This window comes from Hyperolius riggenbachi, chromosome 8 (genome assembly GCF_040937935.1).
Source record: "Hyperolius riggenbachi isolate aHypRig1 chromosome 8, aHypRig1.pri, whole genome shotgun sequence".
NCBI classification, from domain to species: domain Eukaryota; kingdom Metazoa; phylum Chordata; class Amphibia; order Anura; family Hyperoliidae; genus Hyperolius; species Hyperolius riggenbachi.
This window is the reverse complement of record NC_090653.1, coordinates 146,596,915-146,614,085: the sequence shown is the minus strand read 5'-3', so window position 1 is coordinate 146,614,085 and position 17,171 is coordinate 146,596,915.

Below are 17,171 nucleotides of genomic sequence, written 5' to 3'. Positions count from 1 at the left end.
AGCCATATAATTAACTTATTGTGATAGAATTGAATGCAATAACAACTTCACAAAGGGAGATTACAGTCTGCTGTTGGATAGACCTCTTATGCCATCCTCCTCAAAGGATCTGAATTTGAACTGGCAAGCCACTGGTCAATGTATCCTTCAAAGATTGATATTTTAGGCCAGCGTCCATCAGATATACTATGAAATAGAAATAGAAAATATATAGAAGATATACTATGAGTTTGACTGCAGCCTCACAATGTGAGTGGGATATATTATAGGTTGCACTGGCTTAATACCATAATAAGTAAAGTCTGTATTGGATCTCTTTGGTGCTAAAGTCCAAGTGGATTCAGGCATGTGACATATGTATAATAAATATACTCATCTGTCATCCATTAATCTTGTGGCAAGGAACATCTCTTGGGCTGTTACATGATTTCCAGTGTTGTTAGGTCCTATATTGGCTTTCGCTGGTGAGGCTATCAGCATCTGCTGAACCTCCAGCCACCCACCAGCCCAATAAATGGTGGTGGACAACCGTTGCACACCATGTACATGTTAGCCTACATCCCCTATTGTACGGGCATGCCTCACGTCATGCAGTAGTGTCTGCCTAGCAACCTGGAAACCAGCTATGCATGCGGCAATCTGCCCTTACATTGTGAGTTGGCTACAGGCCCAAGCTATGTTATCTCAAAGGGCTAAAGGACCCAAGAGTGATGCTCACATGTGGCGTCATGTGTTGCCCAGCAATCGGAGGCAGGATAGGAGAGGCCGCTATGGTGACTTCTAGTGGTGACAGATGGTATTGTCACAACTATGGTGTACACCAGCTGGCCGCTCTTGCCCACAATCTGGGATCGAGTGCTAGTGCCACCTACAACCGCTTGGAAAACCTGTCACAACCAAGAAAGGTGCCCTCCAGTGGCCAAATACGTTAGCACAGACCTGTGATCTTGAGCTAAGATAACCACATATAAGAACACAGATGGTTTGGTGTGCGGTCACAGGATGGGAGAAGCTGATATGGTGACTTCTAGTGGTGACAGATGGTATTGTCACCACTATGGTGATGGTAAGCAGCAAGTTGCACGCTGTTTTCAATGTATTATGGATACAGAGGACTATGGGTAGTTCCAGTACTTTAAAATTACATACAAATTGCTTACAATAATGATTTATGCACGCATTGCCCACACTCCTTTACTCCTATTTCCTAAAAGCTAAAAAGCTCACAGAATGTCTTGCAATTGTGATTTCTAAAATTCAATCACCATAAACTTACATTAGCAAAGCGATTTTAAAAGTGCCGGCGATTTTCTCAAAAGTCCAAAATCAATCTAAAATGCTCTCTAGTGTGCCCCAGCCCTAACCTTCACTGTGCTTTGACTAGTGTTGCTTCTTCAATTCGCAACTCTGTAAGGTGCTTTATTCCAGAACATGCTTTACAAAATTATTACAGTCACACTGCACGCAGTTTTCAGCATTTCCCATGGCACAAATGCATTAGATCAGACAGCCCTTGCAAATGAATGAATTGGTTAAAATTTAATACATTTTTTGTGGAAAAAAATTGAGATTCCTGTTTTTTCCTTCACTTGTCTTCACATTAAAAAGTTTGCCTTGCTGCCAAAAACTTGTGTTTTTTAATGCACAAAAATGCTGGTGGTATGCTACAGAAATGCTTAAGTGAAAACCCATATGCAAGCTTGGTAAAATAAAATAAAGACAGTCCAAAGCGTATTTCTTGGACTCTTAACCATGACAGCAGCTACTTTACCCCCCTCTTTTTACTTTCCCTCCCTCTTAGTAGAGAGAACTTGTGTGGCATCAACAGGGAGAAAGATGCAGCATTTGTTCTGCTTTGATTTTAGTTAAGCATTGCCTTGAACAAAGTCAAATCTGTACTTGTCTAACTTGAATTTGTATACATATTAGTGTTAAGTGGTTTAAATTTTGATAGGCAAAAACCATCTCAAAATGCTCTACTTAGCTACACCCAGACAGTAGAAGCTGGAATTGACAAATCACAGCTTGAAGCAGCTGATCAAGTTAACCAATAATCAACATCTTTTTTTTAATTGCTTGGTGATTGTTAGTCCTAACTTACGCCTCCTGTGTGAAATTAAATAGTCTGTTGGGATCATTTTGCGCTGTGAATGTGAAGCATAGAAAGTAAATTACTGTTTCACTGGGTTTATTAAGCCTGCAGATCTGTAAGATCTTGAATTAAGCAAATATTTGACTGGTAAAAATCCTACTATACTTACATCCAAGTATGGGATTAATTCTAATCTCTCTAGTAAAGGCAATGAAAGTAGGAGGCTAGGAACACTCTAGGCAGAAATGCTAGCGATGTGCAAAACACTAGCATTTTTGCAGCTGATGAAAGTCTATGGGCCGCATGTCAAAAGGCATATATGTTCGTTTTAAATTGAGCATTTTTTGAAAATGCACAACTTGCTACAAAATTTTCAAAAATGCATGTAAAACGCAGATGTATCTTAATGGAGATGCAGAGGAATGCGTTTTTACATGCATTTTTGATGCATTTTTTAAAAATATGTTGCTGTATTTAACTCCATTGATTATGGATGAAATGCAAGCCTGGAACGCACAAGAAATGCATGAAAAACCCAACCAAGAAATGCAATACAAAACGCACAGTGCAGAAAAAAAGTGTGCTGCGTGTGAAAATAACTACAGAGGAGGTAACTTAAGGACGGAAGAGATGAGATAACTCTCTCACTGTGAAAACTTATCTCTACACCTTAATAAGGCAAGACTGATATGTGGAGGTAAGTTTTCTCTTGCCTTATTATCTCCAGCATCATCTTAGTGAATTTAGGCTATTATTTTTGAGAGTATCTCTTTTTAAAGCTCTAGTTCCTTCATACAGATTATTCTTTATGATTAGTTAAAGTGAATAGGAAATTAAACTCTATATTCCCACAATTCCTATATTTGAAGTAGCTTGTTTAAAATAAATTCCTTTTGATAAAGTTTGCAATAGAACCTACAGATCTGTATACAAATATAGAATTGCTCCTCCCTTATTTTTATCCTGTCAAGTACATGGAGAAGGTAGGCAGGGTGAGAACTTTTCTCAGAGTGAAACAGAGGCTGGTGTTTCCTCCCAACTACTCCCAGACCTACCTCATGTTATTGATAATTGGACAGAGGAGGAGTTTGGACGGTTCACAGACTAGTATTCAGGTCAAACAAGCTGTATATGACATTCACATAGGAAGGGCAGTCAGTATTACAAAGCCATTTAGGGGAAAAAATGCAAAAATAGTTTATGTGCAATAATTATTTGTGTACTGAAAATTATGATCTCTCTCTCTCTCTCTCTCTCTCTCTCTCTCTTTCTCTTTCTCTTTCTCTTTCTCTTTTTCTTTTGACTGGAGAATTCTACTTAATTTTCCTGATTGGTTGTAACGTTTCAAAAATTTGGCCACTGTATTCAAAATAGCTTGGATTCATAAATAAAGAAATGTTCACTCTATCTTGCACCATTCATGTGTCTGAAAAATGTATCAAAACTTTGCACCATGGCTGATTGAAAATGATATTTATGGGTAATTAATTTTCACTATTTATTATGCTAGTCATCTTATTTCATTATAAGACAGTACATCAACAATGATTCTTAAACACAATATGCCAGTCGAACCAATAGAAATGGTGGCAAAAATGGAAACATTAATTTGTCATAGTTCATATTTTCCTAATAAAAAAAAAAAAATATCTAACTAACTCAGTACAAATTTTATTTTAAATAAAACCTATATATATATTAAAGTTGAGTCTTTTTTGTGAATATCTGACTTGCAAAAATGGTAGCACTTATGCATTCATGTACTGCTTAATGTAACCAGAGATAATGTACAAGGAATATTTGATTAGGTCTTGGAACAAAGATACATTTCAATGTAAGAAAGAATGACGAGGATATAAGAAGATTCCTTCCAGCCAAACAAAAATAGAAACCTTAATTTCACAGCCGCTCTTAAATAATGAACCATGATAAAATGACCTGATTCATAAATAGTTAAATATTCATTATTTTGGGGGTTATAAACATTTTTTATACTTACACAGGAAATAAAAAGCTGTGTTGCAGCTAATGACATTCTACATAATTAATCGCTTTACTGAGATATTCAGTTGATGAAGGTCACTTTGATCCATAAGATAGAATTACTTTATGATTGCGTTCCATCTTATAGTATCTTTCTTTATGTTGTATCAGAGCATATTTATAGATTTCAAGATATCGTCATTACCAACTCTAGATTGTATTTTAGCTTTAACACACAACTGATAAACAAACCTAGTATCATTACCTATCCACTTGAGTGTTCTTGGCTGTTTCTTATCGCACAGTAATTATGGTTTGTGCATTTAGTCTCTGTAGAGCTCTTCAATTTGAATTATTATACTTATTCTACCAAAGAAGAGTATAAAATACATTAATAGGACCTTACAGACTTTTGAAAAATTAGAAATAACCCTTTTTTGTTCCCACGGCCATTTCCACAATGATTTGTCGTATAGTGTTTCCACATCCGTTTTATCTTATTATGAACACATTTCATCAAGGCATGTAGCCTCCAAATTATATAATTATATTTGTAAGTTCATTTCTCACAATCCAATTCACTTTTTCACATGTTTTCTCCTAGAAGATAATTTTTAATTCCATAAAATTTATTTTTGCTAGGAATTCAGGCACAGATGAAAATGGACACATCTTACAGTATGCAGACTAGAAGGATAAAAAATATCTGAAATTTGAGAATAACTGGCCAGTTTTTCAAAATGACATTTATGAGCGTTTATGCTGAAACAGAGAATGACAACAAAGAGGAAGTGGAACAGTTTTACAGCAAACTAGACGAGATATGTGAAAAAAGTTTCAAAATATAATTGTATTGATAATTCTTAGAAATGTCAATGGTAAAGGTGCACGAGAATGTAACAGGCAACCAAAGAAACCAAGAAAAGATATCTGCTGTTTAGTTGAGTCACACAATTTAAATAGAAGAAGACCATTTTCAATGTGAAAAAGATTCACCTGGGGAGTGGGGACATAGAAAGTACCACAGAGAAATGTGTCAAAGGAAGTCAATCATGAGCTGGTGTAATTAAGCCACCAGTAAGCAAGAAAATACTCAGAATAATGTTGACAATACTTTTCACTCATACTTTTTTTTACATTTTCAACTGCAGAGTGCTGAAATTTGTTTAACCACTTGAGGACCTAGGGCTTTCTACCCCTTAAGGACCGGCCACTTTTTTTCCATTCAGACCACTGCAGCTTTCACGGTTTATTGCTCGCTCATACAACCTACCACCTAAATGAATTTTGGCTCCTTTTCTTGTCACTAATAAAGCTTTCTTTTGATGCTATTTGATTGCTCCTGCGATTTTTACTTTTTATTATATTCATCAAAAAAGACATGAATTTTGGCAAAAAAATGATTTTTTTAACTTTCTGTGCTGACATTTTTCAAATAAAGTAAAATTTCTGTATACATGCAGCGCAAAAAATGTGGACAAACATGTTTTTGATAAAAAAAAAACCCATTCAGTGTATATTTATTGGTTTGGGTAAAAGTTATAGCGTTTACAAACTATGGTGCCAAAAGTGAATTTTCCCATTTTCAAGCATCTCTGACTTTTCTGACCCCCTGTCATGTTTCATGAGGGGCTAGAATTCCAGGATAGTATAAATACCCCCCAAATGACCCCATTTTGGAAAGAAGACATCCCAAAGTATTCACTGAGAGGCATAGTGAGTTCATAGAAGATATTATTTTTTGTCACAAGTAAGCGGAAAATGACACTTTGTGAGGAAAAAAAAAAAAAAAAAAAAGTTTCCATTTCTTCTAACTTGCGACAAAAAAAAATGAAATCTGCCACGGACTCACCATGCCCCTCTCTGAATACCTTGAAGGGTCTACTTTCCAAAATGGGATCATTTGTGGGGTGTGTTTACTGTCCTGACATTTTGGGGGGTGCTAAATTGTAAGCACCCCTGTAAAGCCTAAAGGTGCTCATTGGACTTTGGACCCCTTAGCGCAGTTAGGCTGCAAAAAAGTGCCACACATGTGGTATTGCCGTACTCAGGAGAAGTAGTATAATGTGTTTTGAGGTGTATTTTTACACATACCCATGCTGGGTGGGAGAAATATCTCTGTAAATGACAATTTGTTAATTTTTTTTACACACAATTGTCCATTTACAGAGATATTTCTCCCACTCAGCATGGGTATGTGTAAAAATACACCACAAAACACATTATACTACTTCTCCTGAGTACGGCGATACCACATGTGTGGCACTTTTTTGCACCCTAACTGCGCTAAAGGGCCCAAAGTCCAATGAGTACCTTTAGGATTTCACAGGTCATTTTGAGAAATTTCGTTTCAAGACTACTCCTCACGGTTTAGGGCCCCTAAAATGCCAGGGCAGTATAGGAACCCCACAAATGACCCCATTTTAGAAAGAAGACACCCCAAGGTATTCCGTTAGTAGTATGGCGAGTTCATAGAAGATTTTATTTTTTGTCACAAGTTAGCGGAAAATGACACTTTGTGAAAAAACACAATTAAAATCAATTTCCGCTAACTTTTGACAAAAAATAAAATCTTCTATGAACTCACCATACTCCTAACGGAATACCTTGGGGTGTCTTCTTTCTAAAATGGGGTCATTTGTGGGGTTCCTATACTGCCCTGGCATTTTAGGGGCCCTAAACCGTGAGGAGTAGTCTTGAAACGAAATTTCTCAAAATGACCTGTGAAATCCTAAAGGTACTCATTGGACTTTGGGCCCTTTAGCGCACTTAGGGTGCAAAAAAGTGCCACACATGTGGTATCGCCATACTCGGGAGAAGTAGTACAATGTGTTTTGGGGTGTATTTTTACACATACCCATGCTGGGTGGGAGAAATTTCTATGTAAATGGACAATTGTGTGTAAAAAAATCAAACAATTGTCATTTACAGAGATATTTCTCCCACTTAGCATGGGTATGTGTAAAAATACACCCCAAAACGCATTATACTACTTCTCCTGAGTACGGCGGTACCACATGTGTGGCACTTTTTTACACCCTAAGTACGCTAAGGGGCCCAAAGTCCAATGAGTACCTTTAGGATTTCACAGGTCATTTTTGTTTCAAGACTACTCCTCACGGTTTAGGGCCCCTAAAATGCCAGGGCAGTATAGGAACCCCACTAATGACCCCATTTTAGAAAGAAGACACCCCAAGGTATTCCGTTAGGAGTATGGTGAGTTCATAGAAGTTTTTATTTTTTTGTCACAAGTTAGCGGAAATTGATTTTAATAGTTTTTTTTCACAAAGTGTCATTTTCCGCTAACTTGTGACAAAAAATAAAATCTTCTATGAACTCACCATACTCCGTACGGAATACCTTTGGGTGTCTTCTTTCTAGAATGGGGTCATTTGTGGGGTTCCTATACTGCCCTGGCATTTTAGGGGCCCTAAACCGTGAGGAGTAGTCTTGAAACCAAATGTCGCAAAATGACCTGTGAAATCCTAAAGGTACTCATTGGACTTTGGGCCCCTTAGCGTACTTAGGGTGTAAAAAAGTGCCACACATGTGGTACCGCTGTACTCAGGAGAAGTAGTATAATGCGTTTTGGGGTGTATTTTTACACATACCCATGCTAAGTGGGAGAAATATCTCTGTAAATGACAATTGTTTGATTTTTTTACACACAATTGTCCATTTACATAGAAATTTCTCCCACCCAGCATGGGTATGTGTAAAAATACACCCCAAAACACATTATACTACTTTTCCTGAGTACGGCGGTACCACATGTGTGACACTTTTTTGCAGCCTAGGTGCGCTAAGGGGCCCAACGTCCTATTCACAGGTCATTTTGAAGCATTTGTTTTCTAGACTACTCCTCGCGGTTTAGGGCCCCTAAAATGCCAGGGCAGTATAGGAACCCCACAAGTGACCCCATTTTAGAAAGAAGACACCCCAAGGTATTCCGTTAGGTGTATGGCAAGTTCATAGAAGATTTTATTTTTTGTCACAAGTTAGTGAAAAATGACACTTTGTGAAAAAAAACTAATAAAAATTAATTTCCGCTAACTTTTGACAAAAAATTAAATCTTCTATGAACTCGTTATACACCTAACATAATACCTTGGGGTGTCTTTTTTTTCTAAAATGGGGTCACTTGTGGGGTTCCTATACCGCCCTGGCATTTTACAGGCCCAAAACCGTGAGTAGTCTGGAAACCAAATGTCTCAAAATGACTGTTCAGGGGTATAAGCATCTGCAAATTTTGATGACAGGTGGTCTATGAGGGGGCGAATTTTGTGGAACCGGTCATAAGCAGGGTGGGCTTTTAGATGACAGGTTGTATTGGGCCTGATCTGATGGATAGGAGTGCTAGGGGGGTGACAGGAGGTGATTGATGGGTGTCTCAGGGGGTGGTTAGAGGGGAAAATAGATGCAATCCATGCACTGGGGAGGTGATCGGAAGGGGGTCTGAGGGTTTGGCCGAGTGATCAGGAGCCCACACGGGGCAAATTGGGGCCTGATCTGATGGGTAGGTGTGCTAGGGGGTGACAGGAGGTGATTGATGGGTGTCTCAAGGTGTGATTAGAGGGGGGAATGGATGCAAGCAATGCACTGGCGAGGTGATCAGGGCTGGGGTCTGAGGGCATTCTGAGGGTGTGGGCGGGTGATTGAGTGCCCTAGGGGCAGATAGGGGTCTAATCTGATAGGTAGCAGTGACAGGGGGTGATTGATGGGTAATTAGTGGGTGTTTAGGGTAGAGAATAGATGGAAACACTGCGCTTGGGTGGTGATCTGATGTCGGATCTGCGGGCGATCTATTGGTGTGGGTGGGTGATCAGTTTGCCCGCAAGGGGCAGGTTAGGGGCTGATTGATGGGTGGCAGTGACAGCGGGTGATTGATGGGTGGCAGTGACAGGGGGTGATTGATGGGTGGCAGTGACAGGGGGTGATTGATGGGTGATTGATAGGTGATTGACAGGTAATCAGTGGGTTATTACAGGGGAGAACAGATGTAAATATTGCACTGGCGAATTGATAAGGGGGGGTCTGAGGGCAATCTGAGCGTGTAGGCGGTCGATTGGGTGCCCGCAAGGGGCAGATTAGGGTCTGATCTGATAGGTAACAGTGACAGGTGGTGATAGGGAGTGATTGATGGGTGATTGATGGGTAATTAGTGGGTGTTTAGAGGAGAGAATAGATGGAAACACTGCGCTTGGGTGGTGATCTGATGTCGGATCTGCGGGCGATCTATTGGTGTGGGTGGGTGATCAGATTGCCCGCAAGGGGCAGGTTAGGGGCTGATTGTTGGGTGGCAGTGACAGGGGGTGATTGATGGGTGATAGGTGATTGGCAGGTGATTGACAGGTGATCAGTGGGTTATTACAGGGAAGGACAGATGTAATTAATGCACTGGCGAATTGATAAGGGGGGGGGGGGGGGTCTGAGGGCAATCTGAGCGTGTGGGCGGGTGATTGGGTGCCCGCAAGGGGCAGATTAGGGTCTGATCTGATAGGTAACAGTGACAGGTGGTGATAGGGGGTGATTGATGGGTAATTAGTGGGTGTTTAGAGAAGATAACAGATGTAAACGATACATTTGGGAGGTAATCTGACGGCGGGTTTGCGGGCGATCTAATGGTGTGGGTGGGTGATCAGATTGCCCGCAAGGGGCAGGTTAGGGGCTGATTGATGGGTGGCAGTGACAGGGGGTGATTGATGGGTGATAGGTGATTGGCAGGTGATTGACAGGTGATCAGTGGGTTATTACAGGGAAGAACAGATGTAATTAATGCACTGGTGAATTGATAAGGGGGGGTCAGAGGGCAATCTGCGCGTGTGGGCGGGTGATTGGGTGCCCGCAAGGGGCAGATTAGGGTCTGATCTGATAGGTAACAGTGACAGGTGGTGATAGGGGGTGATTGATGGGTAATTAGTGGGTGTTTAGAGAAGATAACAGATGTAAACGATACATTTGGGAGGTAATCTGACGGCGGGTTTGCGGGCGGTCTAATGGTGTGGGTGGGTGATCAGATTGCCCGCAAGGGGCAGGTTAGGGGCTGATTGATGGGTGGCAGTGACAGGGGGTGATTGATGGGTGATAGGTGATTGGCAGGTGATTGACAGGTGATCAGTGGGTTATTACAGGGAAGAACAGATGTAATTAATGCACTGGTGAATTGATAAGGGGGGGTCAGAGGGCAATCTGAGCGTGTGGGCGGGTGATTGGGTGCCCGCAAGGGGCAGATTAGGGTCTGATCTGATAGGTAAAAGTGACAAGTGGTGATAGGGGGTGATTGATGGGTGATTGATGGGTAATTAGTGGGTGTTTAGAGGAGAGAATAGATGTAAACAATGGATTTGGGAGGTGATCTGATGTCGGATCTGTGGGCGATCTATTGGTGTGGGGGGGTGATCAGATTGCCCGCAAGGGGCAGGTTAGGGGCTGATTGATGGGTGGCAGTGACAGGGGGTGATTGACGGGTGATTGATGGGTGATTGACGGGTGATTGACAGGTGATTGACAGGTGATTGACAGGTGATCAGGGGGATAGATGCATACAGTAAACAGGGGGGGTGGTCTGGGGGGGGGGTCTGGGGAGAATCTGAGGGGTGGGGGGTGATCAGGAGGGGGCAGGGAGCAGGGGGGGGATAAAAAAAAAAATAGCCTTGACAGATAGTGACAGGGAGTGATTGATGGGTGATTAGGGGGGTGATTGGGTGCAAACAGGGGTCTGGGGGGTGGGCAGGGGGGGGGTCTGATGGGTGCTGTGGGCGATCTGGGGCGGGGGGGGAGAAAATCAGTGTGCTTGGTGCAGACTAGGGTGGCTGCAGCCTGCCCTGGTGGTCCCTCGGACACTGGGACCACCAGGGCAGGAGGCAGCCTGTATAATACACTTTGTAAACATTACAAAGTGTATTATACACTTTGTATGCGGCGATCGCGGGGTTAACATCCCGCCGGCGCTTCCGTATAGCCGGCGGGATGTTGCGGCGAGCGAGCGGTGACAGGCGCCGGCGGAGGATCGCGTCACGGATGACGCGATCGCTCCGCCCATGCCCTTAAATGGACTGCCGCCTCTGTGGGTGAGGCCGTCCTGCAGGGCTCCACTTCCCCGCCGCCCCTGTGTAGTGGGCGGTCGGGAAGTGGTTAATAAAAACCCCTCTTGAAGGACTAGGAAGAACCAAGAAACGTAATGTTTCCTTTTAAACAATACCAGTTCCCTGGGACTCCTGCTGATCTCTTTATCTCCAGTAGTTGCTGAATCACACACCTGCAACAAGCATGCAGCTAATCCAGTCTGACTTCAGTCAGGGCCAGTGGTGCTCAAATACCCCTTTTTAAAATTCGAGTTTGGTCGAATTCGAATAGTAAATTATTCGAGGTCAGTCGAATATTCGAGTCGAATAATTTTTACTATTCGATTCGACCTCGGACTTCGAGCTGACTATTCGAGTCGGTATTCGAGCTCATTATTCGAGCTGACTATTCGAATTGGCCTTAAATAGCTTCCAACACTTGTTTTGAGGGTGAATGATGCAAGAAACGTCTTTTTTTCCAAGTAACAACAGCAAGTGATTATGTGGGGATGTTCCTTTAAAAAAAAAAGGTGGAAAGAGAAGTTGTGTCCAGAATTTTGTTCAGTACTGTATATACTTCTTCTTCTTCTTCTTCTTCTTCTTCTTCTTCTTTATCTTCTATATCTTCTTCTTCTATATCTTCTTCTATATCTTCTTCTTCTTCTTCTATATTGTCTTCTTCTTTTTCTTCTTCTTCATCTTCTTCTTCTTCATCTTCTAATCTTCATCTTCTTCTTCATCTTCTTCATCTTCTTCTTCATCTTCTTCATCTTCTTCTTCTTCTTCTTCTTCTTCTTCTTCTTCTTCTTCATCTTCTTCATCTTCTTCTTCTTCTTTTTCTTCATCTTCTTCTTCTTCTTTATCTTCTTCTTCTTCTTCTTCTTCATCTTCTTCTTCATCTTCTTCTTCTTCATCATCTTCTTCATCTTCATCTTCATCTTCTTCATCTTCTTCTTCTTCTTCATCTTCTTCTTCTTCATCTTCTTCATCTTCTTCATCTTCTTCATCTTCTTCATCTTCTTCTTCTTCATCTTCTTCTTCTTCATCATCTTCTTCTTCATCTTCTTCTTCATCTTCTTCTTCATCTTCTTCTTCTTCATCTTCTTCTTCTTCATCTTCTTCTTCTTCATCTTCTTCTTCTTCATCTTCTTCTTCTTCATCTTCTTCTTCTTCATCTTCTTCTTCATCATCTTCTTCTTCTTCATCTTCTTCTTCTTCATCTTCTTCTTCATCTTCTTCTTCTTCTTCTTCTTCTTCTTCATCTTCTTCTTCTTCATCTTCTTCTTCATCTTCTTCTTCTTCTTCTTCTTCTTCATCTTCTTCTTCTTCATCTTCTTCTTCTTCATCATCTTCTTCTTCTTCATCATCTTCTTCTTCTTCTTCTTCTTCTTCTTCATCTTCTTCATCTTCTTCATCTTCTTCATCTTCTTCATCTTCTTCTTCATCTTCTTCTTCATCTTCTTCTTCATCTTCTTCTTCATCTTCTTCTTCATCTTCTTCTTCATCTTCTTCTTCATCTTCTTCTTCATCTTCTTCTTCATCTTCTTCTTCATCTTCTTCTTCATCTTCTTCTTCACTTATTTCTCTTTCCATTTTTTTTTAAAGAAATGCAGCTATTTTTGAGCGTAACAAATAGCTGGTGGGCGCACGCATGTTGGAAGCGCCATTGTATGTGCTCCCTGGCAGTGGAAACACACAGACAGCAGGAGGTAAATTCAGCAGCAGGAGAAGGAGGATGAGTGTGTGGCAGCAGGCAGTCAATGAGGCAGGCAGCGTGACATAATAGCCCTGGTATCTAGCGGTGATACCAGGGCTGTAAATAAACACAACAGGAGGTCCCAGACAGCGGTCGTGCAGCCCACATCGTGTCCAATACACAACTGGGACAACACAGTTTTCAACCCGGGCACCTCAGAAAAATTAAACCTTTTTTTTTTAATGGTTTTTTGGTTTTGGTTTTACAACCAATTACACAGATATAGCTATTATTTGACGTAATAGCTGGTGGCAGAGTGGCAGCAGAAGGTAATTCTGTGTACCCTGGCAGTGGGAAACACAGACAGACAGCAGCAGCAGCAGGAGGAATGGAGGAGTAATTATGTGAGCAGCTATTGTTTGACGTAATAGCTGGTGGCATAGTGGCAGCAGAAGGTAATTCTGTGTACCCTGGCAGTGGGAAACACAGACAGACAGCAGCAGCAGCAGGAGGAGGAATGGAGGAGGAGCAGTGTAAGTGTGTGGCAGCAGGTAGGCAGCGTGACATAATAGCCCTGGTACCTAGCGGTGATACCAGGGCTGTAAATAAACACAACAGGAGGTCCCAGACAGCGGTCGTGCAGCCCACATCGTGTCCAATACACAACTGGGACAACACAGTTTTCAACCCGGGCACCTCAGAAAAATTAAACCTTTTTTTTTTTAATGTTTTTTTTAGTTTTGGTTTTACAACCAATATAGCTATTGTTTGACGTAATAGCTGGTGGCAGAGTGGCAGCAGAAGGTAATTCTGTGTACCCTGGCAGTGGGAAACACAGACAGACAGCAGCAGCAGCAGGAGGAGGAATGGAGGAGGAGCAGTGTGAGTGTGGCAGCAGGTAGGCAGCGTGACATAATAGCCCTGGTACCTAGCGGTGATACCAGGGCTGTAAATAAACACAACAGGAGGTCCCAGACAGCGGTCGTGCAGCCCACATCGTGTCCAATACACAACTGGGACAACACAGTTTTCAACCCGGGCACCTCCGAAAAATTAAACCTTTTTTTTTTTAATGGTTTTTTTAGTTTTGGTTTTACAACCAATATAGCTATTGTTTGACGTAATAGCTGGTGGCAGAGTGGCAGCAGAAGGTAATTCTGTGTACCCTGGCAGTGGGAAACACAGACAGACAGCAGAAGGGCAGTACACAGCAGCCCACTGTAGGTGTAAAATGTGTGGCTGCAGGCGACGTAATAGTCAAAGTGAACCAGGCTGGCTTAGTGAGCAGGAGCCAGGAGGTGGTAAAGGGTGGTAAGGCACATTAACGATGGTTCTAAGTTCCGGCAGCCAGTTCATGTCCCCCTCTCGCCGACAACAGGGGCCAGGAACTCGCCTTCCACCCACGCCTGGTTCATCTTGAGAAACGTCAGTCTGTCCACAGACTTGTGAGACAGACGTGAGCGTTTCTCGGTGACCACGCCACCAGCTGCACTGAAGCAGCGCTCAGACAGCACGCTGGAAGGGGGGCAGGACAGCACTTCCAGGGCGTACTGCGCCAGCTCGCTCCAGATCTCCAGGCGCTTGACCCAATACTCCATGGGATCAACAGGGGCATCGCTGTCAAGCCCGCTGTAGGACCCCATGTAGTCAGCCACCATGCGGGTCAGGCGCTGGCTGTGACCGGAGGAGGATGCTGCTGCCTAGTCACTAGTCACTGCTGCCGGAGCCTCTACAGTCCTGTAGAGCTCGTGGCTGAGAGACAGCAGGTCTGTGGGGCGCTTGCTGCTGGATGCAGGCACCTGCTGCTGCCTCTGTGCTGGCTGCTGGACAGTGGGGGTGGAAGGCTGGGGGAAGGCTTCCTCCAAGCGCTCAACAAGGGCCTGCTGCAAGCTCCTTATTTGTTGCACTGGGTCTCCTCCTGCAGGCGGCAGGAACTGGCTCAACTTCCCCTTGAGGCGTGGGTCCAACATCATGCTGATCCAGATGTCCTCCCTCTGCTTCATCTGGATCACCCTGGGGTCCCTGCGCAGGCACCTCAGCATGTGCGCTGCCATTGGGAAGAGGCGGGCCACGTCTGCTGGCACATCGACGGCAGTGCTGCTGTCCTCATCCTCCTCCTCCTCCTCTGCCTCGTCAGCCTCATCCTCTCTCCACCCCCGCACCAACTCAGCTGCACTGTGCTGCTCCCCCTCATCAGCAGCAAGGTCAGGGACCTCCACCAAGTCCTCCTCCTCCTCCCCCTCAGAGGTGGACTGTGCAGCTGCTTGCCGCTCCTGCTGGTCCAAGGCTGCCGCTCCCTGTTCCAGCAAAGCATCGAGGGCCCTGTTCAGCAGACAAACCAGGGGCACCCACTCGCAGACCATAGCATGGTCCCTGCTCACCATGTTAGTGGCCTGCAGAAAGGGAGCCAGCACTAAGCACACCTGCTGCATGTGCCTCCAGTCATCATCGGGGACGATGGACGGGATGTTGCTGGTCTTGTCCCTTCTCTGAGCGGCAGAAGGCCAGGGCAAGCAGGGCCGGCCTTAGGTTTCACAGCGCCCTGAGCGAAACCTGATTTTGGTGCCCCCCCCCATTCATCCTCTTCGCGCGCGCACACACACACATGTAGGCAGATCCCCCCTTTATTATATAAAGGCAGATTCCCCCCTTTAGTGTATGTATAGGCTAGGCTTGCAGATCCTCTTTTAGTGTATGTAGGCAGATCCTAGACTATGACTATGGTAGAATTTGCTTGTGAGTTTCTCTGAGGACAGTCAGTGACATGACTATGTACTCTGTAATACTTCCTGGAAGGATCGGCACCACACAAAAAGTTGTATTTATAAGCTCTTCAAATCTTTATTGCATTAAAAAGTCGACAAGGCAGCGACAGCCCACTGGGCCGAAACAGCGGGCTGTCGCTGCCTTGTCGACTTTTTAATGCAATAAAGATTTGAAGAGCTTATAAATACAACTTTTTGTGTGGTGCCGATCCTTCCAGGAAGTCTTGCAGTTTTTGCCCCTTGTGGTATAGGGGCCCGGATCTTGGCACACACTGTATATCCAGAGCTTGGAGGGTGCTCCCAAGGGTTTGTTTATGTACTCTGTAATGTGCTGCAGAAGATGTCAGTGCTATATAAATACATAATAACAATATGGTAGGACATATGACTATGGTGGGGATTAGATTGTGAGCTCCTCTGAGGACAGTCAGTGACATGACTATGTACTATGTAAAGTGCTGCAGGAGAGGTCAGTGCTATAGAAATACATAATAATAATAATAATAATAATAATATGGTAGGACATTAGACTATGACTATGGTAGGATTAGATTGTGAGCTCCTCTGAGGACAGTGACATGACTATGTACTCTGTAAAGTGCTGCAGAAGATGCCAGTGCTGTGTAAATAAATGGTAGCACATTGGGCTATGACTATGTGAGAACAGCACGGCCTCGTGGTGGTTAGCACTCTCGCCTTGCAGCGCTGGGTCCCTGATTCAAATCCCAGCCAGGCCAACATCTGCATGGAGTTTGTATGCCAGCCCCCCCCCCCCCTCCGTCTGCATGGGCTTCCTCTGGGCACTCTGAATTCCTCCTGCATCCCAAAAACATACAGATAAGTTAATTAGCTTTCCCCTAAATTGGCCATAGACAGGAATACATACACTACACTGATACATACATAGACATCGTAGGAGTATGGTAGGGAGTAGATTGTGAGCTCCTCTGAGGGAGTTAGTGACAAGACTATGTACTCTGTACAGTGCTGCCAAAGATGTCAGCACTAAATAACAAAATTTATAATAATAAAAAAAATGGTAGGATTAGACTGTGGGCTCCTCTGAAGACAGTCCGTGACATGACTATGTACTCTGTAAAGTGCTGCAGAAGATGTCAGTGCTATATAAATACATCATAATAATATGGGAGGACATTAGACTATGGTAGGATTAGACTGTGAGCTCCTCAGAGGACAGTCAGTGACATGACTATGTACTCTGTAAAGTGCTGCAGAAGATCATGTCAGTGTTATATAAATGAATAATGATAATATGGTAGGACATTATAGGGATGCACGTAGACTGAGGCAAAGAAGGTGGGCGGGGGAAGCACGGAAGGTGGGCACAGGGGGGCTGCACGGAAGGTGGGCACAGGGGGGCTGCACGGAAGGTGGGCACAGGGGGGCTGCACGGAAGGTGGGCACAGGGGGGCTGCACGGAAGGTGGGCACAGGGGATGCATGAGAAGGTGGGCACAGCACAGCATGCAAGGAAGGTGGGCACAGCACAGCATGCAAGAAAGGTGGGCACAGGCAGCACAGCATGCAAGGAAGGTGGGCACAGGCAGCACA